A 13,123-nucleotide genomic window follows, 5' to 3' on the forward strand; every position below is an offset into this window, starting at 1 on the left:
AGGTATGTTGTTTGGTTCAAAAATTCGGGGGAATAGAATTGGATTCCTACTTTGTTTTTCTGGAGCTGTTAGTTCTACTCTACTAGGGTATTTTGTTTTAGAGAAAAATACTTCTTAGTCTTTAAGGCATTGGGTAATGCCTTTGTTCCTTTTGTCTATTATTGGATTCTGATTTTTATACATTCGCCTCATTCTCTTTTTATTCATGACGGTCTTCCATTCCTATTGGTTCTCATTATTCTATGATTTTTGAATGGTTGCATTACATTCCAAATGAAGTCAAATTAGGGTTTTGAACCCCATAGATTTTTTGGGTGTTCTAGGTTTTTGTCGAAACACTTGGATTTTTGCTGGTTCGACAAAGTGATGTTTGACTAGTGCATTTCACCCTAAATCGCGACCAAAAATTGCGACCAAGTTTTTAAAATGGGTTGGTTGGTCACGTTATAAAGAAAAATTTTGTTTTTTTTTAATAACATGCCCGTGTTGGTCGCAATTGCAACAAATTAATTATGTCAGAATTCTGACACACATAGCAACATAAAACCAAAAAAAAAAGGGCAAGCAAAAATGTAATTCACATTTCATTTGGCGAAGCTGCGAGTTCGGTCTCCATCAACATTGGCGCGAGGGAAGCTGCGAGTCCGATCTCCATCAACATTGGTGCAAGGGAAGCAAAAAAGTCTGATCTCCATCAACATTGGCACGAGGGAAGCAAAAAAGTCCGGTCTCCATCAAAAAGGGCACAAGGGCATGTCTGCTACAGATCATTGACGGGTGCGTTTGACTGTAGAACATTGTAATAAAACTTTATTGCGACTTATTGCTATGATTGTAGACTTCCATTTGTGCTTTCCCTTTTGTTTTAGCTCTTGTTCTTGCCACCTCCTTCATGCTCCGATCACATGGTATTTTAAAGTTTTTTTTGGGGTTTTTTTTTCCACTTTTTATGATATGCAGTCTATCATCTCATTAGATTCTTCACTCATACTATGTGACTTTCCACAAACTACCTATTTGGATTATGTTCATGATCTCAACTATTAGGGGAAACTCTGCACACTCTGTCTTCTCTCGACTGTGTAGGGTTCTAGAATTTTGACTGCTTGAAGAGCCTTATCTTTATCAGGTCTTCTTCCTTTGAAATGGATGTCGTATGAATTGACACTGAGTTTCTTATCAAATGCAATTGGCTACTTTGCATAATTCACACTAATAGAAATAGCAACACCAACTACTTGTTACTCTGCAAGGAAAAAGTGAGCATCTTCTGCACCCCTTTCACAACTTTCATGCAATCTTTTGTGTCTATTACAAAGTGCACTCCACATTTAATTATTCGTCTTGATAGAAGTCCTCTCCTTGGAAAATAACAAGCTTTTTCATTCTTGAATAGGGCTTGACTACTATTTTATTATCCCAGGAATGCCATGTAAAACTCTCTGCCATATACTGACATATTCAGGCTGTAATGTGTTTTTTAATGGACACTTTTAATGAATTTCTACCAAGCCACTACTTTAAGAATATGCTCTCTTTCATCAAGATTACTTTCTAGGATAGTTACTAAACTTTTTATGTCAATACTTCAGTTAGAAATATGCTTTCTTGTTCAGCAACACAAAATCTGCCTTGTCTTCATAATTTTGTAAAGTTCTATGATGCTCATCTTGCAAAATCAACCTTGACATTTTTAAAAATTCATTGAAACATAGTGCATATTGCTTGTTTCTTGTATCATATTTCATTATTCCACAAAGTTTTGCTCATGATCAAATCATACAATTACATAGCCTAACAGTTCCTTAAATCAAATTAGCATACATATAGAAAAAATGCACGGAGATGACAGGTTGTGAAAGCAATCATATAGGGCTGCAACGTGGGTGACCTGTATTAATCCTTGAAACCTGCCATGTGTATGAGGGCTTGGCACTACTGACAGTTGGCTAAACACACAAAGTGCATTCTTTAATTCAGACACTGCTTGATGAACCTCATCAGTAGTACGTTCTTGCTTTTGAAGTGTTGAAGTTGAAAACTTTTGCATGGCAACACCAACATCAAAGCGTAACATGTAATTTGAGGGTGCCAAATGTACTGCTCTTAATAATGTTCTTTTACAATCTTGCCACTGTTCTGCTTCATAATGTGATCGAGCTAAATATAATAAAATTTGGGTGTCAGTGCCAAAATACAATTTCCTCAAACAATTTTGATACATTTTCACTACAAGCCCAAACTGTCCTTGTGCAAAATAAACATGTGCTAGATTTACCCACACATCAGGCATCTGAACAAAGATGTTTCTTGCTGCAGCTTCTTGAACCTGTGTGAAAATTTCCTTTGCAATATCAAAATGACCCCTTTCGGCTAGCACAATGCCTGCCCCATTTGCAACATAGACATTTCCAGGTCTCTGAGCCAACACTTTACACTATAGTTCAGTAGCCTTATCAAGATGTATTCCCTCAGCATCTGGATCCTTCTTCTCATTGCGTGAAGCTGCAAAATAATTCCAGCTTCCAAGAGAGATGTCAACATAAGCATCCTTACCATTTGATACATTTTGTGCAGTTTTAATTGTTTCTTTTGCTTTAAGCCAGTCATCTGTTTTCGGTTCCAGGTTACCAAGGATGGTAGTCGCATTTATTGAGGTTTTATCCACCTTAAGTGCCTCCCCAATCAATTCTAGGCTTAGTTGGATCTCATTTCGAGCCTGGGCCATGGCTGCAAGTCATAGATATGCATCCACATAATCAAGAAACTTGAACAATATTAGCCTGTACAAAATATTTGCTTTTTCTGTGTCATGTAGCTGTTCAAACAGCCTGGCAAGATTAAATAGTATGGTATATGAAATATTTTACATATTCAACAATGGATGATCTATATTCCAAGAGATCTTTTGTAGTCAAAATAGAAGTTTGAAAATTATTGAAAATCTAGTATAAGTTTATGTTGAAAATGGTTCTAATCTTTTAAATTGAATTCACCAAATAAAGTTATTTGAGATGTTTTGTAGTCAATATAGAAGTTTGAAACATAGAAAATGTTATTTGTTTTTTATTTGTTTCACAGAAAGATTTTGAAGTCAACAAAAGGAAAATCAAGTGATGAAATTTTGTTCCTCTTATGTTCAATGATATAGTTCTATTATCTTTTATTTTTTTATTTTTTTATTGAATATATGTCTTAAAATTATTTTAAATAAATCTTAGGTTCAAATTTATTCAATATTTGATTTATTTTTCAAAAATAAGAAATTGTAACCCACTTGAAGATTTTTGTGACATATGACTTCTAAATGATCCATGAGAATTTAACTTATATCTTGAAAATATTCCAAATTGATTTGATTTACATTATTACATATATACATATATGTTTCTAGAGATATTTAGTTTATTTAAATATGTTGTTGCTTCTGATCTATCTATTGTATAGGTAAAATACTAAAGGTTCACCACACAAAGAGTCTTTTTGATGAAATGATGTATTCACCAAATAAGAAGTATTACCAATGTAGGATGGAATGAATTATTTATTATATCATCCCCAAAATACCTCAATAGGAGACAAGAGGTAGTTGAATCATGAGCTTTCCATTGAGTTCGAAGATATATATATTTTTTTTAAATGTATTTTTGGAGAGTTAACACTATAAAAGACAAGTTATCTAAATAGATTATTGAATTTTTTGTTAGAAAATATCAACTAGGATAAGATTATAAATCAAGGATAACAACATGATTTGGTATCCTATTTCCAAGATAAAATAGGCTACAAAGAAAGAAAAGTGGTTCACTCATAATATTCTAAAATGCTAATTTGGGTATAAACTGTGTCTTGTTGTCTTTATGGGCTTCATTTGGCTGGTCATTAGCTGAAAAACTAGGAATATATAAAGATCAATTAAATAGGGATAATCATTTATAGTTTTTGTATGAACACATTTAGACAATTTTAAATTAAATATATTGATTTCCCATTGCATTGAGTTGCTATAATAATTTTGTTTGCTTCAAATCCATATAGTAGATTAAATAAAATGTCTCATTATTTCTATATTCACCACTACTTATAGGTGAAAAAAGAACATTCAAGCATTCAAGGACTATTGTGATATTTTTTATGCAAGCTCACAATGTCCAATAGACTTTCAAACAACCAGAATGCTTCATCCCATGTATGAAAGTTTTCATTTATAAAATAGTTATTCTATGGTATATGAAATATTTTATATATTCAACAATGAACGATCTATCGTTCTCTTGTAACATTTAGCAAATAGTTTGAATACTTGACTTTCTATAATATTTTGTTACTTGTATGCACATTTTTGGGGAGCCAAATGAAAAAGATGAGCTTGAAATATTTGAATACATTCCTTTTCATACGAGTGATTATGAACATATGTCAAGATAGATTGAAATATACATATATATTTTTATCGCACACTTATGTAATGCACACATTTAGATATGTGTAGTTACTTTTAAACATGTTAATCTAGTGTAACTTATAAAATGTCTAATATAAGTCTAGGTTGAAAAAGGTTATAATTTTTTAATGGAATTTGTCAAATAAAGTTATTTTAGCAGATTTTTTTTAGTCAACATAGAAGTTTGAAACATAGAAAATGTTAGTTATTATTTTATTTTCTTCATAGAAAGATCTTGAAGTCAACAAAAGGAAAATTAGGTGATAAAATTTTGTTCCTGGGTAGGGCCACAATAATGGTTCCCACTTTCCATAATGAAGAAATCAGATGGAAAGTGGGGAAGCTAAATTTTAGGGGCTTCAAATGAAGCCAAATCTTTGAATGAAGGTCCCAAGGGGCTTCACTCGAAGCCTCCATGTCGATATTGGTGTGGGGGCTTTGAATGAATCTTAGGGCTTCATTCGAATCTGACATGCAGACCTTGTTCATGCTCCTAATAACCGATCGAAAAAGCTTTTAAATCCAACATTTTTTCTTGGTTGTCCCATGGTTTCATGTATGAGTTGGTGGACTAGGGCGCTAAGAGGGATGTCAATAACATCATACATTGCATCAGCATCTCCATCTATGATGCAGGAGCACCTATTCATTGGATTTCTCATGGATAAATTCATATTTTAAATTATATTTAAATAGTATTTAAAAAGAAACTCAATTTAAATAGTGTTGTCACTTTATCCCACGAAAACTCAAGTGAAACACCTTCTTCTTCTAGTTGATGGAAGAATTCCATGTCCTTTAAACACATAGGAAAAACTTCAAAATTGATACTGGTGCTTTTATTGATGAATTCAACCCAAACGCCATTTCCTAATGCCTCTATGAAAGTTTGCTGAGCCAACTCTAGTTCATCACGCTCAAAATGAAGAACCCCAGTGTTGTTTAACAATTCAATGGGTACATCTTCTCTTCTCTTCTTCAGAAGAGACTTTGCTGTGTTAAGAGAATCTAAGGTTGCATTGGGGTCTGATGATATCAATAACTCACCCATCTTAATAAAGGAATGAGCATCATGTGGATCTATGCAAGTTGCCTTTCTTAGAATTTCCAAAGCCTTCTCTCACTGCCCTTGTTGAGCATATATATGCCCTACAGCTTTCAAGCTCTCACAGTTCTTAGGGTGAACCTCCAGAACCTTTTCAAAAATTGAGAGAGAACTCTTAAGATCTCCCAATTTCATTTAACCTGTCCCAACCCAAAGTATGGCAACACAAAATCTTGTGGCTTCTGGCTTTCCTTGACTGATGCCATGTAGTAGCGGCCAACAATTTCATAATCACCTTTGCTATGATAAGATCGTGCAAGATTATAATATGAATGACATTTCATGAGAGGGTGGTCTGTCGAAACAAGAGCTATCTTAGTCAACTGTTCATTTGGATCTCCACATTGGTAATCACTTGGATCAATGTTTTTCTCTTTCTTCACAAAATAGGTTTGGTCCCAGAGTTTAGCAAGTCAAGAAAGTGAACCATTTAGGTTAGTGTCTCCCCTCCCAAATGATTCCCTCAAAATCAATATAGATGGGTTTTCAAGGAGTAATCCACGTCCAACAGGAATGAGTGGTACTAGTAGTGGAACTTTAAGCCCTGTTTAAGTTTTTCTTTTCTAAATCCTTAAGTACTCATTCTAAAAATTAGATGGAAGCTTGGGCTATTCTCTATACTCTTGAGAAAGCCTGTGTATCGGTCTGGAAAATGATTTTTGCAAGATGGACTATGATTCTTGTCACCCTTCTAAATAGTGGAAATTTTCTAGATTGCTTTTGGAGGCTAGCCCTGGTGGCTATGCTGATGTGCAATTTTATATGTTTAAGAATGAATATGAACCTTTTTGTTAATATGATTCTAGATGTTAAGTAGTTAGCTATAGATGCACCCTTATGTGTGATATTTTTTCTTAAATCAATATAAAAAGGGTTGGCCCCTCAGGCCACAATTTACGTGGAAATGAAAAAAATGTAAAATAAACATAGATATGAGATAAGAAAAATAATAAACAATGGAATAATAACAAAAGCAATAGCCATTGCTAAAGTCTACCCTTCTCATACTTTGTCACTTGCATAAGCTCAAAAGAAGAGATGCTATAAGCCCTAGAAAAGACATAGCTGTTGAACCTAGGAATTCTCATAAAACTTTTCAATGTGGAAATCATTTCTCATCATGCATCTGAAAAATAAGTCTCGCCATAGATTTTTCTTAAAATCACAGTCAATGAATTTAAGGCTATAAGAACAAACATGCCTACCAAATATGACACTTTGGGTTTCAATGTTGAAACTAAAAAGCATCAACCTACATTGGACAAAACAATTTAAACAACTTTAAATGGAGTACCCAAATCGGGAATTGCTAAATGTCCTAATCAACCAATTTTTACGCTCTGCAGTAATGACCTAGTATTTATACCAATTATGCTAATTTTTGTGGAATATGTATCATAAATATTGCCTCAAATCCTTAGCCTACCCTATGGGCCCAGAACCTGTCCAGTTTGCAAGTACTAACTAGAATTCAAAACCGATATCTTGATGTATTTGATAGATCATTGTCAATTGTCTGATTTCTCTTTATTATCGTTTCTTGAAGGATTGATGGGTGGATGCTTAACCAATTGATGTCTTAATTATAAATATTTAAATGATTGGATGCTAGAATGGTTGTTACTCCAATAGTTGATATTTGCCTGTATAAGTGACTGGTCGTTTGCTTGCTGGTCTGATTATTTAGTTATTTTGATATTTGATTCCCAATTGATGATAGGTGGACAATTGAATGGTTTACTTTGATGGATTCAGGATTGATGATTTAACAAATGTTGATAGTGATGATTGAATGAATACTGATTTGATATATTGGTGTGTAATGATTGCATAAATTGATTCTTGAATGGATTTCTGATTTTGTATCTAGTTGAATGAAATGACATTTGATGGTGAATTTCTGTTGATCTTCCCTTTATATTTTATTTATAAAAGAATTGCCACCCTTCAAAAGGAATTGAGTCGCCACCCTTCATTGCTGCCTCACGAAATAATAATTTATTTCCAAATGATTGTTTGCTTCCTTCATGTTCTCTTCTCATAGAATGGTCTCTCCTTTATATCTTAATCCTTCAATACTCATAACTCTTTCTTGCATTCATTTTTATCATTCACTAAAATTAATTAAATTATAATTATATTACATGTTATTTTAATTTTTTATATTTTTACTTTTTATTTTTATTATTGAATGTCATGTCAAAAAGGGGATATTATAGTGAGATGCATTACAATATAGCAAAATAACAAGAACATTATTGAAACGAACTGATACAACATTCAAATTGTAAAATCAGACTACTGCAACAACACAAATTAACCTAACAGAAAGCATAGAATACCATTCCCACAACGACTGAACATTTACCCACTGAACTACACCTCTTCTAAATAATGTAAGATGTTGATAACATGTTGATACTGCCATCACACATGTCAAATTAGACTGATACACACTAAAAGCCACCCCAATCAATTGTAGCTAACATCTGGATGCACACTTATAATTGATGTCAATCATAATACTAAAGGTATGGAATAGGGCATAGTGGCTGCTGATACAGTAGGTACAAACTCGTAGAAAGCTCACCAGATTCGCCAAGTCTACATAACTAAGACTTAGCATCAAAGGTTCTCCCTAGGCACCTCGAAACCACCAAATATTGGCCCCAAAATAGGAGCCCTTCATCTTCAAGCTCTCACATACTTGCTCCACTTGGTACAACACCCCATAAAGGTCATCTATTCACTTTCAACTTGGATAGGCTACAATACAGTCTTTGTATACAATTCATTTTTTGTCATTTCATTATATGGTTTGAACAAGTGTGGAAAAAAATTAGATTTTTATTATGAATTTTCTGTTCACCAATCTATGTTAAACTAATTAGCAAGGTCACTTTCCTAATACTTTATGAACTGGATGCTATTCGCAAGGTCAGTTTCCTAATACTCACTATAGTACTTGCTATTCAATTGAGATAGACACGGCTCATTAGTTTGTTTGTATTCTCTTTGGATTTTGTTAAAGAAGACACCTGAATGCTATATGATGAACTAAAAGTTCTGTGGGGTCAACAGGCTTGTGCATCTCTTGAGCCAAATTACCAGCCCCAGTGATATTTTCTGTTGTTCAAAAGTGGCACCATACTAGACTATTTGCAAACAACCATGCAGAGAGGCATTCTATAGATAGACTTAAGAACATCTTGCCAAGTCTTCAGTACATAATAAAGCAACTGAATTTCATAAATTGTTTTTTTGATAGTTGATTTGTTTAAATATTGCCCATCAAATATTACTTATTACATCTCATCTTTTTTCTGCACAGGAGCTTGCAATTTTGAAGAATCTGATAGCGAAGAATTTGAAGAAGATATTGTAGCAAAGGTATATTTGGTGTTCTTTTTAAAGTGAAAATGTGATTGGAAATTTTGTATATTGTCATATTTCACTTGGAGAAAGGTCAAATTGTAAATAGAGGTGAAGTTGTATGGATTTAAGTTTCTTCTTCATTATTTATAATGCTCTTGATTCCTCCTTTGTAGCTGTAAAAATACTTGTTTATTTTCACCTTTCCAGATACCTTTTACCAGGTTCTTCAAGATTCCAAAATATCTTGGGCTGACCCCACTCCAGCATGTCCTAACTCCTACTTGGTTTAGAGACCTAACTCCTTTTTATATGTGTCTTCCTCTTACTACTCCATCTGCAGGTTGCAAACAAATCATCCTTCTTCCACCAACGAGTCATTCCATTCAAGAAAGACCATGTCTGACAATATCAACGCAAAAAAAATAGGGAGACAATTGCTAGATTGTGGTCTAACTTAAAAAGAAAAGGTGATGGAAAATGTTATTGTCCTTGCAAAATGTGTAAGGGCTTAAAGACTCAAAGATATCTAATCACAACAACTGAGCAACATTGTAGGCAACATGGTCACATTGAAGGGGGAAACGAGTATCGCCCTTTGGTATGTATTTTAATAGTTTATAAATTACATAAGACATGATTTGATGATGACATCATGGTCATGGTTAATATAAGGTCATCATTTTCATATAGATCAACATCCTTGAGTTTCATGTTATGGACCATGACAATTCAGATAAACGAGGGAATATGTAGGTGTGAATATTGAAGTAGAAGGTAATGATACCATGGAAGAAGATCAGGATGATGAAGATCACAATGATCAAAATGATCACAATGATCAAGATGATAATGATGATGATTATGATGGTAATGATGATGCAGAGTTTGATGTACCTTTACTTGAGAAGGCACACCAGTCCCTATATGAAGGCTCCAAAACAACTCTTCTTGCCGTTGTATTGCTATTGGTGAACTTGAAGGTTATGAATGGTTTATCCAATGTAGCAATGACACGTATGTTAATGTATGCCATCTTCTTTCATTATTTTACTCGTAGTTCCCTTACAATTAACATTGGGTTCGTGTAGCAATTAATATTCTTTAAATTAAGAAATTATATTTTTGGTCGTAGGTTGATAGGTGAGTGTTTGTTACCACCATCAAACATTCTACCTCGCTCGTACTGAGAACTATCTGCCATCATGAAAGAAATTGGAATGGAGTATCAAACAATAGATGCATGTCCGAACGATCATATTATATATCATAAATAGCATGAATTTGCAACACAATGCCCTAGTTGTCATATCAGTAGATATCAATCAAATTGATTAACAAAAAAGGTACCACGCAAGGTTCTTTGGCATATTCCCATTATTCCACGTCTGCAACAATTATTCAAGTGCAATAGCTTGGCACAATTTATGGATTACCATGCACGCAATAGAAGTCAAGATGACATTATGTTAATGCCTGCAGATGGTTTGGCATTTAAGAAAATAGAGCAAAAATGGCGACACTTTAAAGAAGAACCTTGTAATCTCAAGCTTTCATTGGCAGCAGACGGTGTCAATCCTTATGGAGAGATGAGATCTACTTACTCAGTGTCGCCTGTTTTTGTTATCAGCAATAACATACCTCCTTGGTTGTCCATAAAGAGAGAGCACATAATGTTCACACTGATTGTTCCAAGTATTTTTTGATTTAGTGGTCATCTAAATTAATTTATTATTACTAATCCATCAAATGGTCAAAATAATTATGTAATGTTTTTTTCTCATTCAACTAGGTAAGTACCAAGTCAAAGATATCAACGTATATATTGAACCCCTTATCGACGAGCTGGTGGTGTTATGGAATGGGGCTACTATGTATGACATTTGTAGACCAATAGGACAAAGACAATTTCAATTTCATGCAATGCTTGTATGGACAATACACGATGCCCATGGGCTAACACATTTTTGTGGTATGTTCTCTTCTTGACACCTCTTTTTTGGTATGTCAAATTTAACACATTTAATCCAATTATACACGATCTTGTAGGTCTTCAGATAAAGGGTAAATTTGCATGTCCAGTTTGTGGTCCAAAGACGAAATCTCATCATTCAAAAAGTTTAAGAAAGCAGGTGTTTGATGAGAATAGACACTTTTTGCACAGAAATCATAAGTACCAAATTATCAAAAAACATCTTTTCAATGGTCTAGAAGAGACTACGTCAAAGCCACAGAGAATGACACCTCGCCTATGGAAGTTGGCATACAATAAAATAAATCATCGAGGTAATGTCATTCCATTTGATGCTTTTTGTTTCAAATTTATATTTCGATATTGTGTTTTGTTTACTGATGATGTGATTGATGGTTGTGAAGGTCGTCAAGACATCAATGTCCAACTTCCAAAAGGACTAAAAATTTATCCTACACAATTTACTAGGTTGCCATACTATGAGCAACTCCCAATTGTGCATTTGTGTTATCCTATGCATATTGGAAAGAATGTAGCAGAGACATTATGGAAAATCTTGGATGGAAGGCGTGACAAAGATCAAATTTTCAAAACTTGTAGTGACATTGAAGAATCCAACCATGCAATGAAAAATGGGATTCGACCAAATAACAATGGAGACCGGATTGATACAAGTGCCCTTAGTTGGTTATTGTCATAGCAGCAAAGCAATGCTATAAAAGAAGTCATAAAAAAAATACGATTTCCCACAGGATTTGCTGCGAACATAAACAATGTCATATCAAATAAAAGTGAATTTGGGCTAGGGTTGAAAACACATGATTGGGATACATTTATTAAGGTAATTCATGTTATTTTGTATTCACTATATATTTATATACTGCATGTAGTTTCAATTGCATTCTTTTATAAAATATTGACAAGATCATTTTACAAATATTGTAGTACATTCTACCTCTATCTCTCCCACACCACTTTGCCAACAATGTCAAACAGGTTATATATGATCTTGGAAAATACATGAGGTGGTTGTCATCTAAAGAAATCAATAAAGAAGATATAAAATATTGGAAGAGAAAAATTCCTCTTCTGATGTGTGAAATGCAAAAGTGTCTACCTCCAACTTTTTTCAATGCACAAGAACACTACCTCATACATCAAGTTGAGGAGATTGAATTGTGTGGACCTGTACCAACCAGGTCAATGTGGATGGTTGAGAGGCACTTGAAATTTTTGAAAGGCTTGGTTTGACAGAGAGCAAATCTCGAGGGTTCTATGGTGGAGGGATATATGCTATACTAGACCATGGTGTACATTACTAAATATCTTCCTAAGTTTGCAACAAGCATCCATGTAGATCGTATTTGGGATCCCAACTCAATTAATAAATTCGAAGGGGAGTACTTGATGGGAAAATTTAGATCGAGGAAAGTGAGAGGTAAATCTAAGATGTTATTGTAGTTAATTAATTCATATAAATCTTCAATATAAGTTATTTTTAATTGGTGTATTTTTTTGAAACAGGTGGTCGAGAGTGGGATGCAATACATTTGTATATTGTGAACAATCTTTGATTGGATGACAGAATGGATTGAACGATGTCAAAAAAATGGTTGCTCATTAACATGGGAAGGTGTTGCTTCATTGGTTATAGAAGCTCATCGTAATGGAGATTCCAAAGTTATGCTGATGGTAGTTGATCTAGTAAAGGGTTTAAGAGGTGGAGAGGTACGTAGAAATTTATTAATGATCATAACTCGATGTATGTTTCGTATCAACTCATGATGCAAATAATCTACATACACTTCAAAAATTGCAGGTCAAGCACCACAAAGCTATGTACTATCATGGCCGCAAATTCCGCATAAAAATGTTGGATGACACAAAGAAAACTTGTGATTCTGGGATAACTGTAGTTTTCGAGGTCACCAATATATCATCTAGAAACTACATACATCCTCAAAAATATCAAAATCAATACTATGGCATCTTGGATGATATAATTGAGTGTGAATTTAACACCTTCAAAGTAGTTCTATCCATCGTCAAATGGTACAGGTTACAACTAAATCAAAATGATCCAGATAGAACGGTTATTCAACATGATAATGGATTTACAATGATCAATACAAGGTCGTTTGAGCCAGTTGGAGATGAGCCCTATGTTCTTTCAAGCCAATGTGAGAAAGTGTCTTACTCAAAGGTTCCAAATAAATAGGGTTGGTCATTT

The 13,123-nt window shown here is 33.9% G+C and overlaps 1 pseudogene; it reads right to left on the reverse strand.

Annotated features, from left to right (window-relative positions):
• Window positions 1-577: 577 nt before the first annotated feature.
• The window catches only part of LOC149565081 (protein CTR9 homolog), a 172,429-nt pseudogene continuing 159,883 nt past the window's right edge, over window positions 578-13,123 (reverse strand).

The sequence above is a fragment of the Cupressus sempervirens genome, chromosome 3 (genome assembly GCF_028749045.1).
Source record: "Cupressus sempervirens isolate cs-2001-9-10 chromosome 3, ASM2874904v1, whole genome shotgun sequence".
Classification (NCBI taxonomy): Eukaryota; Viridiplantae; Streptophyta; class Pinopsida; order Cupressales; family Cupressaceae; genus Cupressus; species Cupressus sempervirens.